We start from the raw sequence: 18,540 nt of genomic DNA, 5'->3' as shown, positions 1-18,540 counted from the left end.
ACCCACAGGTAGAGGAACTTCATTAAATAGTCCCAAACTGGGTCTCTTTTACGGTCTGCTGCCATTACAGGTTTATATAGTGAGAGAACTGTATGGTAGATATCAAATCAATGAAGGCTACACTCAAAGACCTCATTCTGGAATATGCTGCTCAAACAGTTTCACTTTTGTTTCTACTGCCCGTCCCTCCCTTCTCACATTTATCTCCAGACTTCTCCTTGTCCAGATCTATTCTGCCCCAACAATCTTCTGTTCACTGAACTTTTAGAAACTTTGCAATTTTAGAGAGGGGTAAAGGACTGACTCTGTGTACACAAATTTTGCAGAGGGACAAGAGGATTGAGGACTTATTTCTCAGCTCTATATATTAAATTTATTTAGTTTAAAACATTTTTGCTGTTAACAAGCATGTTATCTCTGGAGACACAAGTCCACAGTTTGAGAACTGCAAAACTAAGTATCTCTGATGGTATCTTCTAGACTGAGAACTGAGTCCCATTGGGTAGATAGAAAGATTAGCCTAAATAATCTATACAGAACCCCCTGGAACCCCATAAGATTGTGTCCCTAATCCATGAACTAGTGGAACTCATTTACAAAACGTTTCTTAAATATTACATGAATATATTGTCTCATACTACAGAATTAGAATTTATAATCCCTATTCCATGATGAGATATCTTAATTAAAATTATCTTTAGATGGATTTTTTTGATAAAATGCTTTGAGGAAAAAACCTGATTTACATAAAAAAAATCATTGATTTTTATCCACCCTGAATACACTGACCTCTGAGAGCCACAACTGATGTATGTGCAGCTACAATGGACATCAATGTTCTTTTCCCCTGTTTATTTCTTAAGGGTTCCCAAATTTTTTTTAAGTTAAGAAGTATTTACTATTATGTTCTTTAGATATTTTATTAGATGCTGTTTTCATTATTAAAAAAAAAACTCTTCATGAGTTTACACACATTGTGTGTAATGGCTCTGGGCAGTGAAAATAGGGGTCTTGTAAACTCACAACATTAAGGTCAGTGACAAACACAGTGTAACAATCAATATACAGCAAGCACCACAAAAATTAATAATGCATTGGACAGTGTTATAGTCATATATGCGTACCACGCACCACACAATTCCTAACAGGCCCCCAAAACAGCAGGGCTAGGTACAGCACAGTACACCACAATGCATTACTGTGGCTCACTATTAAAGTGCTCTTTCAAAACCTCCCTGAGCCATATAGCTAGGCAGCTGCTCCATCCTCTACACCTGTAGCAAGTTTTCCCTCTTTGCTTCACAAATATCATGCAGGACACAACAGGCAGCTATAACCATTGGGATATTTTTCGCATTGAGATGCAATCTAGAGAGTAAACAAAGCCAATGCCCTTTCAATCTACCAAAAGCCCATTGAACTGTCATTCTGCACCTGCTGAGCCAGTAGTTGTATCTTTCCTTGCTGCTTTCGACGTGGCCTGACAGATTCATGAGACAGGGAATAAAGGGTAGGCTGGATCCCCCAGGATCATTATTGGCATTTCATCATCACCAGTGGTAATCCATCAGTGAGGAAAGAAGGACACTGTTTACAGCTTTCTTAACAGTCCTGTGTTCTTAACGATAGGAGCATCATGTACTTTCCCTGACTAGCCAAAACTGATGTCAGTGAAGAGTCCCCGGTGATCCATCAGCACTTCCATAACCATGGGAAAATAGCCCTTTCTGTTGGTATACTCTGTGTCAAGGTAATGGGGCCACAATAGGGATGTGTGCGCCATCTATTGCGCCACCAGAGTTTGGAAAACCCATAGCTACAAAAGCCATCCACTATGTCCAGCACATTGCCAAGAATTAATGGCTCTGCACACTTGCATGACAACAGCATCCCCCAGAGTGGATTTTCCCACTCACCGGTAGCAATCCAGTGGTGCAAGTTTCCACAGTGAGATTTGCCCTTCACTTCTCCACTGCCAGTGGAGTTCCCAGTTTGGTGTCCCTGTATTGGATGACTGGGGGGAGCTCATCACACACAGGGCCAGGAATGTGGTCTTGTGCATCTGAAAGTTCTGCAGCCGCTGCTCATCATCCCAACCCTGCATTACGATGCATTCCCACCAGTCGGTGCTTGTTTCTTTAGCACAGGAGTGGCACTTCACCGTCTGCAGCTTCTCCGTGAATGCCACCAATAACCATGAATTGGTTCACACTATATGTCCCACAGCAATCTATCCTCCAAAAAAAAAAAAAAAAAAAAAAAAAAAAAAAAAAAAAAAAAAGACCACTCATCACGTTCCTCCAGGGTCTTCTGGAGAGTCTGCAAATACCAGAGGATTGTGCATCCTGTGCTTGCAACTGTCATGACTATAGTACAGAGCTGGGCAAGCTCCATTCATCCCTCAGAGATAGTGGACAGTGATCAATCCAGCAGAGACTTATGGGAAATTGAATACAGGTACAAAAATTATAAGACAGATAATATCATGGGATGGAGAACACTGCATTATGAGAAGCTGACCCCTTGCTCAGTCACCCCTGTGTAACTCATTTCTCCCACACCAGGCATTGCCAAAACCACCTACGGTGCAATGCACTCTGCATCGACACAAGCATTCTAGGTAAGTACGCACAGCGCCAACACAATGAGCCAAGTAAGCACATGCACAAGCGATGTACCGTGGTGGCTATAGGCTGACATAACTTGTATCGGCAAAACTCAGTCGCGTAGACACACTCTTACCCTTTTTAAACAAGCCAGGAGAAGAGGATGTATAACACACTGAAACAATGGGCTACCCTGTCATGAGTAACCCCATTTTACAGACAGTGTAACCAAGGACACAGATCTAATAGATTCTTTCTGAGAGGCAGCATGGTAAATGGATGGATTTGGATATGCCATTTTAGAGAGCTGTGTTTTATTTCCAGCTTGTATACCATGTCTGTAGAATGAGACACAGCTTAGTAAGAGTTGTGGAATGGCAAAGATTAAAATCAGCTAATAGAAAAAGGGACTCTAGAACTCACACTCTCCTGGTTCTCAGTTGCTGGAAGATGTTAATGGCAGCCATCAACCACAGACCTAGTAAAAATTGAGGAGAGTACTAGTCACCCTTCATTCAGACTAAATGACAGAGCAATTAAATGCCCTTTTATTTAGTGATAACTGGAACAATAGAAGCACAGGCCAACATTGCAAGGTACGAGCAGAAGCTAAGCCATGTGGCACAAAGGGGTTCATGGAGATTGATGCAAACACTGGGGCTGGGACACTTATTGGTTTCAGCTGGAGGGGGGTATGAGTGAAACAGAGAACCAGAAAGAAAGAAGAAAGCCTGCAGACAAGGAAAACAGCAGTGCCATGTGGTCCTCTGAGGAAGCTAAAGGACAGAGCTTCTTTTGGGCATAGCACTTGCTGAAGTGAAAGACTGATTTCTGAACAAGGCAAATGCCTCATATTGTCTGTTTCTACTGGACTCAGGAAAACAGGACTTTACATACATTCTTTGTAAATAAACAGGCTTGTTCTGAAGTAATACCCAAATCCTATCTTCAATTTCTCCTACTGGAAACAACCTGACAAGGCCCCGAATATTGGCTAACTGCTTGGATCAAAGGGCCACATTATTATTTGTATTTGTCCTTGCTCTAGGGAGTTCTTATTCCAGTCCAGAGATTCCTACATCATACAGTGGCCCCAGAGGAGAAAGAGATTGGCTGTTGGGGTGACATGCTCAGTCTAGGGATTGGTTGGTTGGCAACAGGAAGCCCAACCACTGCTGTCTCCCAACCCACTCCATAGTTGTTTCAAGAGTAGCTGAGCTTGCTCTTCTCCCATGGGTTCCCAGTATAGGATAGCGTGTCCTGCTGCTGCAGTGGCATATTCAAGGATTCTGATATGCAGCCATAAGAGAATGTGTTTGGCAGCGACATACGTAGTCAGGTTGCCTACTCCCCTTATATACGGTGTCTCTCAGAGTTCGGTACTCAGTCTCTCTCCCTCTTAGCTCTCTAAATTCTCATTCTGCAACTTTATCGCCTATCTTCAACCTGTCCAAAGTGTACTGCAAACATAACCTTCCTGCTCTGAGCACTCTACTACCACTCTAAGAATCCTTGTACTACTTAAAATCAAGTGTTTTGTACTCTCCTACAAATTCCAGTACAATCTTACCCCACCGATCTCTCTGCTCTCATTTTTTCCTACTCAACCCACCCTTCATGGGCTACCAAGTCATAGAATCATAGAATCATAGAATATCAGGGTTGGAAGGGACCCCAGAAGGTCATCTAGTCCAACCCCCTGCTCAAAGCAGGACCAAGTCCCAGTTAAATCATCCCAGCCAGGGCTTTGTCAAGCCTGACCTTAAAAACCTCTAAGGAAGGAGATTCTACCACCTCCCTAGGTAACGCATTCCAGTGTTTCACCACCCTCTTAGTGAAAAAGTTTTTCCTAATATCCAATCTAAACCTCCCCCATTGCAACTTGAGACCATTACTCCTCGTTCTGTCATCTGCTACCATTGAGAACAGTCTAGAGCCATCCTCTTTGAAACCCCCTTTCAGGTAGTTGAAAGCAGCTATCAAATCCCCCCTCATTCTTCTCTTCTGCAGACTAAACAATCCCAGCTCCCTCAGCCTCTCCTCATAAGTCATGTGCTCTAGACCCCTAATCATTTTCGTTGCCCTTCGTTGTACTCTTTCCAATTTATCCACATCCTTCCTGTAGTGTGGGGCCCAAAACTGGACACAGTACTCCAGATGAGGCCTCACCAGTGTCGAATAGAGGGGAACGATCACGTCCCTCGATCTGCTCGCTATGCCCCTACTTATACATCCCAAAATGCCATTGGCCTTCTTGGCAACAAGGGCACACTGCTGACTCATATCCAGCTTCTCGTCCACTGTCACCCCTAGGTCCTTTTCCGCAGAACTGCTGCCGAGCCATTCGGTCCCTAGTCTGTAGCGGTGCATTGGATTCTTCCATCCTAAGTGCAGGACCCTGCACTTATCCTTATTGAACCTCATTAGATTTCTTTTGGCCCAATCTTCCAATTTGTCTAGGTCCTTCTGTATCCTATCCCTCCCCTCCAGCGTATCTACCACTCCTCCCAGTTTAGTATCATCCGCAAATTTGCTGAGAGTGCAATCCACACCATCCTCCAGATCATTTATGAAGATATTGAACAAAACGGGCCCCAGGACCGACCCCTGGGGCACTCCACTTGACACCGGCTGCCAACTAGACATGGAGCCATTGATCACTACCCATTGAGCCCGACAATCTAGCCAGCTTTCTACCCACCTTATAGTGCATTCATCCAGCCCATACTTCCTTAACTTGCTGACAAGAATGCTGTGGGAGACCGTGTCAAAAGCTTTGCTAAAGTCAAGAAACAATACATCCACTGCTTTCCCTTCATCCACAGAACCAGTAATCTCATCATAAAAGGCGATTAGATTAGTCAGGCATGACCTTCCCTTGGTGAATCCATGCTGACTGTTCCTGATCACTTTCCTCTCCTCTAAGTGCTTCAGGATTGATTCTTTGAGGACCTGCTCCATGATTTTTCCAGGGACTGAGGTGAGGCTGACCGGCCTGTAGTTCCCAGGATCCTCCTTCTTCCCTTTTTTAAAGATGGGCACTACATTAGCCTTTTTCCAGTCATCCGGGACTTCCCCCGTTCGCCACGAGTTTTCAAAGATAATGGCCAAGGGCTCTGCAATCACAGCCGCCAATTCCCTCAGCACTCTCGGATGCAATTCGTCCGGCCCCATGGACTTGTGCACGTCCAGCTTTTCTAAATAGTCCCTAACCACCTCTATCTCTACAGAGGGCTGGCCATCTCTTCCCCATTTTGTGATGCCCAGCACAGCAGTCTGGGAGCTGACCTTGTTAGTGAAAACAGAGGCAAAAAAAGCATTGAGTACATTAGCTTTTTCCACATCCTCTGTCACTAGCTTGCCTCCCTCATTCAGTAAGGGGCCCACGCTTTCCTTGGCTTTCTTCTTGTTGCCAACATACCTGAAGAAACCCTTCTTGTTACTCTTGACATCTCTTGCTAGCTGCAGCTCCAGGTGCGATTTGGCCCTCCTGATATCTTTCCTACATGCCCGAGCAATATTTTTATACTCTTCCCTGGTCATATGTCCAACCTTCCACTTCTTGTAAGCTTCTTTTTTATGTTTAAGATCCGCTAAGATTTCACCATTAAGCCAAGCTGGTCGCCTGCCATATTTACTATTATGTAAATTACTATTATGTATTACTATTTGTAAGTGTCATTCAACTGCAATTTTTATCAGACACCTCAGACAAGTGAATGTGGGCATTTGCACCTCCTCTTGCATTTGTGCTTTGTTCTTTTCAGTCTTTGCCTAAGTCTATTAGGTCTGTAGACAAAACATCCTGACTTTTCTCTATCTTTAAGCTAAAAGAAAAAGGAGTACTTGTGGTACCTTAGAGACTAAAATTTATTTGAGCATAAGCTTTTGTGAGCTACAGCTCACTTCATTGGATGCATTTAGTTTGATCAGGTGCCAGCGAGGTTATCCTAGCTTCTTAACCCTTTACAGGTGCAAGGGTTTTTCCTCTGGCCAGGAGGGATTTTAAAGGTGTTTACCCTTCCCTTTATATTTATGACACACACACACCCCCAAATCATAGATAGCCAGCCTATCATTTCTTCCTGGAGCTCTAGGAGAAAACGGAGTTAGACACATGCACCTCTAAACAAAAGGTGGTGGGATACAATTAGTTACATAATCATGTTACAGTATGTTAGGATTGGTTAGTAAAATTTCAGAAAAAATGATTGGTTAAGGTATAGCTAAGCAGAACTCAAGTTTTACTACATAGTCTGCAGTCAGTCAGTCAGGAAGTGGGTGGGGAAACTGAAATCATATTTGGCTAAGGGCAGGAATGGGAACAGGGACACAGGTGTAAGGCTCTGTGGTGTCAGAGCTCGGAAGGGGGACACTAAGGAAGGAAACTGGAATCATGCTTGCTGGAAGTTCACCCCAATAAACTTTGAATTGTTTGCACCTTTGGATTTAGGGTATTGTTGCTCTCTGTTCACGCGAGAAGGACCAGGGAAGTAAGCGGGTGAAGGAATACGCCCCCTAACGTATGTTTCTCTGTGCCTTGCACTGCCTTTCTTTTGCATTTTCATAGTAGCACTAACATGCAGATAAAATAAACCGTATTGTTGAGAACTAAATCTACAGAGATTTAATGTCACAATTATAAAACTGAAAAGTGGGTAAGAAAATATTTTTGGAAGAGCATTAATGCATTATTGGTGGTTAGGGTGTTCGTATTTATTTGACATTAGTTTCTTATTGGCATTTGTACAGTTTCAGACATCCATGGATGAGGCTCCCTCAGTGACCTTTAAGTACTGCCTCTCATTAACAGGGATAATTTACTTCCTTTTTTTATGGGCCACCTAGCCCCCATAACACCACATCTCTCTCTTCCAGCACAATCTCGCCTCTCATTACAGACTTTATCAAGACGAGGGAAATAAGAAAAAGCAAATGAGTTTTACAGAAGGTAAAAAATGCCTTGAGAGAGGTTCTTTCATTAAGGTGTGTCATTTATATACACAAGAGAGAGATCTCCCTGCAACAAAGAGTAATCCTCTCCACTAGCTTGCTCCATCTGTGACCTTTAGAAAGATTTACCAAAGCAAAAAAAAGAAGTTTAATTAGAAGAAAGGGCAACTGAAAGGACAGATACCAGGCAGAAAGCTTTTAATCTTTGTTGTACAGTATGGGAATTTCTGAAAGCTATATGAAGTCCAGGAAACTGCCTCGTGAATTTTGGACATCAGGACTGATCATTTTAGGCTTACAAGAGCCAGCATGTGCTAAAGGGGAGAAACGGTATCTTCTCTAAAATATGTATGTTCTAAGTGATGCTCTATATAAAGATAGAGAAAGAGATACTACGAAGCAAGTCCCAACTTGATTGCTGGAAGGAAACAAAAAGTTCATCTTCCTGAAATCTTTTGCTCTATCAAAACATTAGTGGTCTTCAACATTCACACACATTCAGCCTAACCCTGGAGTTTTTACTCATGCGAGACATCCCAGTGACTTCAAGGGGGGAGAGATTATTTTCCCCCTACCCTATTTTAAAATTGCTTGTAGCAGGTGAACTTAAATGGGACTAGTAATGTGAATACAAACTGAAGGATGGGGTACACTATAGTGAATAGGTTCTAGAGCAATGGAACCTCAGAGTTACGAACACCACAATTACAAACTGACTGATCAACCACACACACCTTATTTGGAACCAGAAGTATGCAATCAGCTAGCAGCAGAGACCAAAAAAAAAAAAAAACAAAAAAAACAAAAAAAACCACGCAAATACAATACAGTACTGTGTTAAATGTAAAGTTTTAAAAAAAAATTTGATAAAGCAAGAAAACTATTTCTGTGTTTATTTCATTTAAATTAAGTGAAAAGCAGCATTTTTTTCTGCATAGTAAAGTTTCAAAACTCTATTAAATAAATGTTCAGCTGTAAACTTTTGAAAGAACCACCATAACTTTTTGTTCAGAGTTATGAACATTTCAGAGTTATGAACAACCTCCATTCCTGAGGTGTTCATAACTGAGGTTCTATTATACTTTTAACTTTTCCCCAAGAAGAATCACTGCAGCTACAGAAAACATGACCTGAAATGACTGAAAAATAAGTTACTGGCAAGCTAGGCCAGTTCCCAAATCTGTTTAAAGCTTTAGAGGACACTCTGGATGGTTCCCATCCATCTCTGGTATTTGTAAAATACACATTACTCTATCTGGCTCAAATGTATTCTAGAGGAATATTTGCAATACTATTGTTAAGGTGGTGTGAACAATTCCAATATCTCCAGTGTTTATAAAACAGCTATCCCCCTATTCTTAAACTAGATAGGCATATCAGGAATCAGCAAACCAGCATTTTAGTTCAGTGGTTTTTCAGCTATTCGAAGACAAAAAAGTTCAGAGGATGTATTCAAATGCCTTTCTATGTGCTCTAACAAAAAGTACCTCTGCTTTTAAAAAGAAGTTTGGTAACTTTATTTAGTTAAAAATCTAAAACACACCATACATTTATCTTTGAGGGGTGAATACTTCACATATGCTTTTTAAGACCACAATTCCATCTGGTTTCCCCTTAATTTCAGCATCGTGTTCAAAACCGCACTCTTTGCAAGATCGACTTCATTACAAAAAAGTTTTCCTTCTAAAGACTGACTCAGCGCCACTTTCCTGAAGGTAGAGAATACATTCTTTATGCAAGCTTATTGGTGCCATGATACTATTCTAGTACATTCATCTCTAACGTGTTTCCCAAACTTGGGACGCCGCTTGTTCAGGGAAAGCCCCTGGTGGGCCGGGCCAGTTTGTTTACCTGCAACGTTTGCAGGTTCAGCCGATCGCAGCTCCCGCTGGCCGCGGTTCGCTACTACAGGCCAAAGGGGGCTGCGGGAAGTGGCATGGGCCAAGGGATATACCGGCTACCAGGGGCTTTCCCCGTACAAGCGGCATCCCAAGTTTGGGAAACACTGTACTAGAAATACCTTGACAAAACACTATTTTGCATTGCTATCTGTCCACAGAAGGTCTCACAATCCTATACTATCAAAGTTGTTGCACAATTAGGCCCTGATCCTGAAACTGACTCCGAATGATTATAAAGAGAGAGTGTTCGTACAAAGAAGAAGTCTACAGGGCATCGCTCATTTGTAAGATGCTGCCCACATACATCCATTTGAGGATCAGAGCCCCAAGCTGTAAACTTTCTTTATGGACCACAGTTCTAACAATTGTACTTCTATGTATTCATTTTTAATCCATCTCTTAGGGGCCATTTATTTTTTTGCACTCTTGCTAAAGATTGCTCTGAAGGAGAAAGAGAAAGGGAGTATAATATCACTTCATTTTCAAAAAAAGAAAAGGAGGACTTGTAGCACCTTAGAGACTAACAAATTTATTTGAGCATAAGCTTTCGTGACCTACAGCTCACTTCATCGGATGCATTCAGTGGAAAATACAGTGGGGAGATTTATATACACAGAGAACATGAAACAATGCGTGTTACCATACACACTGTAACAAAAGTGATCAGGTAAGGTGAGCTATTACCAGCAGGAGAGCAGGGGGCGGGGGAAACCTTTTGTAGTGATAATCAATGTGGGCCATTTCCAGCAGTTAACAAGAATATCAGAGGAACAGTGGGGGGTGGGGTGGGAGGGAGAAATACCATGGGGAAATAGTTTTACTTTGTGTAATGACTCATCCATTCCCAGTCTCTATTCAAGCCTAAGTTAATTGTATCCAGTTTGCAAATTAATTCCAATTCAGCAGTCTCTCGTTGGAGTCTGTTTTTGAAGTTTTTTTGTTGAAGAATCGCCACTTTTAGGTCTGTAATCGATTGACCAAAGAGATTGAAGTGTTCTCCATCTGGTTTTTGAATGTTATAATTCTTGACATCTGATTTGTGTCCATTTATTCTTTTACGTAGAGACTGTCCAGTTTGGCCAACGTACATGGCAGAGAGGCATTGCTGGCATATATCACATTGGTAGATGTGCAGGTGAACGAGCCTCTGATAGTGTGGCTGATGTGATTAGGCCCTATGATGGTGTCCCCTGAATAGATATGTGAACACAGTTAGTAAAAGGCTTTGTTGCAAGGATAGGTTCCTGGGTTAGTGGTTCTGTTGTGTGGTGTATGGTTGCTGGTGAGTATTTGCTTCAGGTTGGGGGGCTGTCTGTAAGCAAGGACTGGCCTGTCTCCGCTGCTACTCTGAAACTTCGTTTTCAGTTACTTTGATGAGTTCCCATTGTTGCTATGATTTAATAGGCACAGGAATAAGTTGAAGAACACAAAGCAGAAGTAACTGAGTGATACATCCCCAAAAGAGAATAAAGGCAAAGCTACAACATTCAGGCAATAAGAATAAGCTTAAAGCAATGTTGGCAACATAAGAGACATAGCCCAGGGACAGTTGTGACCCAGAATCTCAATCTCTCATCCCTGTGCAATCCTACAAATCAAAAAAGTCTGGCCACCCCAGGGTTAAAGAGAATCTTTCTATAGCTATCCTCTGGGGAAAGGCAGGAATAGAAGCAGAATTGCAGTAACCTTGAGGCAAGGTTCTCACACACTCCACTGAATTTACCAATTTCACTGGCAAGGTTCTGTTATTGAGGTCTACCAACAGAAACACTGAAGCCTCATTCTTATATCACGTGGCATTTTTAAAGCAATAAATAAAATGACAGATGCACATACAAATGCAAAGGAATACCGTACATAAAAGTGGAAGGGAAAAACTGGAAGCCCCTCATTCCAAAAAACAGATTTATGCAGGCATGAATTACTTTGCTGTTTTTAAAAACAGTCAGAAATATTCATTCCAGCATTTGTCATGGGGTCCTAAATCAACAATGAATCGCTTACCACAAAGTTTCTCTTTTAAAATTCAATGAAAACCTTTTGAGGACTACTAAAGAACAATATAATCAGATTATGTGAGCTGAAAAGCAATAATACTGTTCCAATCACTCACTCACTCACTTTTGTGAGGAAATAGGAAACGGAAGCAATCTCACATTAGCAGTCCATTTCCACAGAACTATGAACCCACTTAAAATTCCCATGATGAAAAATAAGACTGATTTTTAGCCCAATTAGAATATTCTGGGATAAAGATTTCTGAACCACCAGAACGTATAACTTTTGCAAACATTTTACAAAAGTTAGTTTTCTGTTTGACTATTCACAAAATCCCATTTGGCTTACATGAATAGTTCCATGGACTTCACTGGGGATGACTACACGTGAATAAGGCAAGATTTCCCTGGTCTTGGTACAGGTAATATTCCTACTGAGTTTTTCCTGTGGTAAGGATTGCAGCTACAGTCCCTAAGAATCCAACTGAAGATGAACATTCACATTTTAGTTTCTTGCACATTATGGAAAACACCACAAAATGAGATGAGAAATATATTCCCACATTGTTTTTATGTTTTGAAGCTCTTACCTGTACACTATTTTTTTTTTAAATGGTCAACTAATCACCCATTTCTGAATAACTAAGGCAGTCATGCACACAAATACTGGATATGATCAGCATAAAACAGAAAGGTTAGACTACTTACCCCACCTGCTGTTCATGATTAATGCCGTTTCCTTGGCAGACAGAATGCTGTATTTTAAGCTGAGTAGTACAGAAAAATGGTATAATGGCAAATTCTCTGACCTTTAATTCTGTTCTCTCTCAACTTATACTTATTTTTTCTAATGAAATGTGCTGTTAAGTTTTGTAAGAAGTCTTGGAATGAAGTTCTTAAATACTTAAAACCATTATCAATGTACAGTTTCTTCCAAATAATGCCCCCCTTTATAATATAAACTGAAGAGTGTTAATGGTTTATCTAAAATCCTTTAAAATAATTTTCCCGCTTTTAGAGTTAAAAATATATGCAACTTAAATGAAGACACCTTTAAAAGTTCACAGAATTTCAGGATGACCTCTAAGCGTACTTGCTTATAAAATTAAAGAAACTACCAGACACACCCTGGGAGAAACAGAGACACAAAACTGTTCAGAACAGCAAAAGCAAGATAGAAGAAGTGCAAAGACAGAACCAAAGATGAAAAAAAAGAAGGGGAAATGTCTTTTTCTAATCCAAGTAGGAAAAGTTACTATGTGATGGACTTACAGCAGTTCTGTAATAAATTATTAATATTGTATGTTAACATGGTTACTGGGATGTTCACTGTATGACTAGATTGGGTTAAGGGTTGTTTGGAAAATAAGCAGAATAGAAAAACAATGGTTTAAGATAAGCACCCATGATAAATGTTTGAGGGCTGGTACAGGACAATGGCAGAGCCATTCACTCTGAGGAGACTGGATCAACTTCCTATGCATCCTACCAAATTGGTGTGGACGAGCAGGAGAAAAAAAAAAAAAAACGGAACAGACAAGGACAAGACATCTCTGGCTGGATAAAGAGAGATTCTCTTTCTGGAGGGAGGCTGTTTTGGAGGAGCCATTCAGACTGACAGAGGTAAGAATTTACACCTGCCTAGATTAGCATCCCCTGACGTTAAGTATATAGGTAAGACAGATGTGTGTAGACTGCTGTTTTAAAATCCTTTATCTCTAAATGCTTTGTTCCAGTTGTTAACATTAAACAAAACTTTGCTAGTCATAGGCTCCCAAAGGAAAGAACCCTAGGTGCCAAAGCTAGAAGAATTGCTTACCAAGCTCATCTGTAGCCAATGGCCCAATGTAAGGGCACAAGGCCTGACACCTGATGGAGTGCACTCAAAGATGCCTAGCACAGGAACAAAGGTGCAGTTAGCCCTCTAACTGTGACAGAGTAGTATTCTGATTAGTTGCAATGCTGCAGACAGAAATATAAAAATGGATTTTATGATTTATAAATTCTTTAATTAATATTGAAGGGAACTAGTCAATATTTCTTACTCAAGCACAACTTCCACTGACTTCAGCAAAAACTCTTAACGGGAATATAAAATATACATACATGAATAGAAGCATCGCTTAATACGGGCCCAATTCTGCAGTCCTATTTGTGAGCAGTCCTATTACAAAGACTCTAAGAGTAAAATATCCCATATGCCACTCTCCACCTCCTATTTACAATGACTGCAAGGTTAGTGAAGCAAAAGCATTGATCAAACTACAAAAGGTTCGAGTCAAGTTTTACTAACTAGACAGAATTTACCCGAGGCTAACAACATTAGATATTAATTTAGACCAGCGTTATATCTTTAAATAAAATTACACAGAGATAACCAAGTTCCAGTTTGAGACTGAAGTGAATTTGATGCCATCAAGAGGCTAAGGGAGTAAGGAAGCAAGCAACAGATCTATCTATTCAGCTTCCACCACTCAGAACATAAAAAACGCTCTCTGACCTCTCCCTAGCTGTCAGAAAAGGAAAGTCAGAACAGACCGGGAACTTCCAGCTACACTGAAGCAGCAGGCTTCACATAACTTGTCTGATATGTCACTCAGCATTGAGAAAAAGATATGGCAGATAGAGAGCACACTACATTCTGTCACAAATGTAATGACAAAAAAAATATAGAATTAGAAGGCAAGTTAATTGCCTAAAGCTTTTTGATGCTGCCTGAGGAGCATCCAGTCAAGATAATCATCAAAAGGAAACTTTAAATCCTTTCTAAAACTCTGAATAAATTATATACTTTTTTTCTGTACACACAGACTATGACTTAAAGATAAAAGTAGAAAAACTTCATGATAGAACATGGAATAAAATACAAAACTGTCTAGAATATTAAGATAAAGGAGTTATACAGGATAAAAATGGAGACAAACATTTTGCAGGTTGATTGAAAAATTAGTACTTGATGTACTATAATTTCTAATTTACAAACAGAAAGAAAAAAAGTAACTGAAAATGTGTTCCATTTATTTTTAACATAAATTAGATGGTTTAATAGAGCAAGCAACATATGTCCTCTATCTGAGGACTACATATTAAATGGATTTTTGGAACAGGGAGATGGAATAGGAGCTTGCTCCATCCACTCCACGCATCGACCTGGTATTGCAGTACCTCCAGGAACGGTGCACAAAACAAAACAAAAAAAAAAAAAAAAAAAAAAAACCACAGAATTATCCAATATGACCCACACCTGAATGAAAATATGAATGAAATATGACATTTGGCAAACCAACTGCCCCAGAGCCTGTCTCTCCCATATATCATGTTGTGGTGGAGGACTGGGAACATTCAGTCTTCAGGCCAATTAAAACAAAGTGCATCCTGGTCAAAGATAACACCTTTTTCCCCCCCTTTCCAAGGAAGAATCTCAGACATTAGTCACACTGTTCCTCATGGTATTCTAACCTGACTGATTCTAGGCTTATTTTCTGAAAGAATGACACAGCAATTATGGCAATTCCATAATAAAGGTCCAGATACTTCAGAGAGGTGCACTGGTAATACATAAATCAGATTTAAAAAAAAAGAAAAGAAAAAACAGACCAAAACACTTAAACAGTTTTGTGTGGTTTTTTTTTTTTTTTTTGAGATGTAAATCAGTAACACAAAATATATGTAGACATAAAATTAATAAAATACATTTGTATTTTAAAACTAAATATTTTAACGTTATTTTCTCCTTTACTATCCTAGAGTTCAAATTGCAAGTTTCTCTTGCAAGCCTGGACAAAAAACACGCTTCTCTGATCCCTCTGATACCATCAAAGTTTCCAAATGAAAAGCAGAATCCTGAACTTCAGATCTCAAAAGTTAAATGTTTCCATTCTAACGTCAGGTCTACCCATAGGAGACTATACCAGCACGGCTATGTCAATCTAGCTATGTTGGCATAACCCTCTAGTATGAATGCAGCATACACCAATGGAAGGGGTTTTTCCATCAGTGTAGGAACACCACCTCCCCCAACAACAGTAGCTAGAGTGATGGAAGCATTCTTCCGCCAGTTTAACTGCATCTACGCTTGGTGTTAAGTTGGCACAGCTACATGGGTCAGGCTTGTGGATTTTTCACACCCCTGACCAATGTAGCTATTGATTTAAACTTTAAGTCTAGACAAAGCCTCAGTTGCTTTGGGTACTGAGATTTACTAGTAGCTAAGACAAAACATTTGTTGTGGGTCAACCTACACTGAGACTTGATCTACATTTAAAAGTTATGTTGGCATAGCTGTGTTTGTGAAAAAGCTACCCCACTCACTGACATAGCTATTCCAACAAAAACCATAGTATAGACACTGCTATGCTGACAGAAAAATGCTTCTGTTGATATAGGTAGCATTGTTTGTGGAGGTGGTGTTCCTACACCCACAGAAAAACTCCTTCTGTTGATGTAGGTTGCGTCTACAATAGGGGGCTATATAAATTTGTCTATGGTCTCTGTGAAAAACATACCCTGAGGGTTTCTCTACACAGGTCCATTCAGGAAAGTTAACTTTACAGCTCGTTAATTCATCTTATGACACATAAATTAAAGTGCATTAAAACCCTGCATGGATGCTCTCATTCAGACGTAAAGTGGCTTTAGTTTGCTGTATATTAATCCTGGAGGATTAAACCACAGCAAACTAAGGATTTGTCTTTAAAAAAAAAAAAAAAAAAAAAGACCCTAATCCTGAATAATTCCATGTGTAGATACTTATTCCAGAATAAGGGTATGTGGCAGCACTTTAACATAGCTGTGTAGTCACAGCTATGCGCTGGGAAAGAACCACCCCCACAAGGGGAGTAGCTACCAGCGCTGGGAGTGTGGCTACCAGCACTGGTGCACTGTATACTGCCACTTTACAGCGCTGAAACTTGCAGCACTCAGGGGGTGTTTTTTCACACCCCTGAGCAAGAAAGTGGCAGTGATGTAAAGTGGCAGTGTAGACAAGGCCCAACTTTCAAGTGTAAACAAGCCCTTAGGCCACTTTACTTCTGAATTAGAGCATCCATAAAGAGATTTAATGTGCTTTATGTGCATTAACTTCACACCATATATTAATTTGTCTTAAATTTCCTGAACGTAGACAAGCCCTGAGACTAACCATGCCTAATCAACGATGCATCCGATGAAGTGAGCTGTAGAACACAAAAGCTTATGCTCAAATACATTTGTTAGTCTCTAAGGTGCCACAAGTACTCCTTTTCTTTTAATCAGTGACTGACACAGTATGGGGCATCAGTGTTTTAACATGGTTTTTGTTTGCATTGCAGACAGGAAAACATTATTACAAAACAGCGTTAGAGATTTACATTACAGTTTAAGGACATGCTTACATGGGGAAATAGCCCAGAATCAGCTATTCCACAAAAGTTCTCCTTGTAGACACTCATTCTGCACAAAGAGTGCCTTTGTGCAAAAAAGCCATGTCCACACAGGGACACTCAGGAAACTTAAGATGAACATACTAATGATGTGACATCAGTACATGTTTCTCAACATATGAAACTATTTTGTTCATAAAAGTGTACTCTATTATAGGTTTACTGAATTGCTGGTCTCTGTTTTCCTGTAATTTTATTTGCATTTCATCTCTCATCTGCATGGAAGTAGGCTGAGCAGACCAAAAATCTGACTTTAATTTAATTTGACATAATCTTAATAGATCTCACCTAGGTTTACCATAATTGCAAGCATAATACAACAGAGACTTCCATATTAGAGGCTGAAATGCCAACAGCGAGAAGGGATTAAAATAGTTTACCCTCAATAGTTTTCTAAGCAAAGGATTTATATTCTGACTTTGCAATGTGTTTTTAAACTTTGTGTAAGAATACAAGTCTGAAATTATTTTTAAGAAACATCTAGTTCAGTTTCAAAATCTACCACATTAAAATGTTTCTAATCCAAACAGGAAAGCTCTCCCAAAATGCCTGACCATGACCAGGTTGGTTGAGATGGAGAGTACAGTCTTCCTTCCCCTGGGCTCCTCCATGGGTCCCAAGGAGCATCTAGAGTGACCTGGTAGGAGCAGAAGGGAGTGGAGGAGGCAGATATTCTTAGTACTTCTGTGGATTCTAGCCAACTAAGAGCCAGCAAGCCAAGGTCTTCCCTCCCCACAGGTCCCAGGGAGCTACAGGAGCTGGTTGAAAGAATGGGGTGGCATGGTTCGAGGTCTTCAAAGTACCCAAATGGGAGCTGCCACGCCTTCGGGGTACCTATCCAACAGTTCCAAGCACATAGGCAGGGAAATTATAGGATAGTTCTGGGAGCACTGTGTGCACTATTGGTGCTATCACGCAATCCATCTCAGTCCCACTGGCACTGATGTAACAGAATAACAGAGGATACTGACAGTGGTTAGTCTTGCTGGAAGTAAGTCTAATCCAACCTCACACACACATACACCATTGGGAGTACTTTTGTGAGCAAAAATAAGGTGTGTTACATGTGTACTTGATACAAAGTATAACTATCAATAAAATAGTGAAAGTATTGTCAAATGCACAAAGTAAACAAACTGAGAAAATCGAGAACTAAAAAAAAAAAAAAAAAAAAAAACCACTGTTCTCTTAGTTATAGTAAACCTTTGGGGGCTACTTCCAAAAATATCAGGTTAAAAAATTCATACAGAAATGTGATTTTAGGTTGACTGTTTCCCTTTAAAGTTAGAAAAACTGTCTGTAAATAATCAACAATACTGGAATATATACAAAAATATCCAGATAAAAAAAATTATACAAAGGTTGAAACTGTTGTTATTTAAAGGCCACACACATGCATGGGCTCACATGCCTGCCTGCTGCCTCCCCCCCCCCGGCCCCACAAAAATAGCTTCAACTGAATTAAATAAAGTTTGCAAGTTCTTTCTCCTGTAGACAAGGCCTAACATGGGGCAGTTATCTTTGTTATATTCTCTGCAGTAGATGTCAAAACCCTTTAGGACTTTACAGGCAACATGAAATAGGACGTACTCTTGCAGGATCCAGCACAAAGTAAGCCAAAGCTATTGGTTTTCTCAATTATTGCAGATCCTGCAGAGTGCCC

The 18,540-nt window shown here is 40.4% G+C and overlaps 2 protein-coding genes and 1 pseudogene across 2 annotated transcripts in view; 2 read left to right on the top strand and 1 right to left on the bottom strand.

Annotated features, from left to right (window-relative positions):
• CHRM5 (cholinergic receptor muscarinic 5) overlaps nucleotides 1-18,540 on the top strand; it is a 79,305-nt gene that overhangs the window by 48,492 nt on the left and 12,273 nt on the right. The gene's annotated exons all lie outside the window — the stretch shown is intronic.
• Nucleotides 1-18,540, bottom strand: part of AVEN (apoptosis and caspase activation inhibitor) — a 172,877-nt gene that overhangs the window by 152,969 nt on the left and 1,368 nt on the right. The gene's annotated exons all lie outside the window — the stretch shown is intronic.
• On the top strand, nucleotides 14,468-14,644 carry LOC119858150 (annotated as a pseudogene).

Source organism: Dermochelys coriacea, chromosome 6, assembly GCF_009764565.3.
Source record: "Dermochelys coriacea isolate rDerCor1 chromosome 6, rDerCor1.pri.v4, whole genome shotgun sequence".
Taxonomy (NCBI): domain Eukaryota; kingdom Metazoa; phylum Chordata; order Testudines; family Dermochelyidae; genus Dermochelys; species Dermochelys coriacea.
This window is presented reverse-complemented; position numbering and strand designations above follow the sequence as displayed.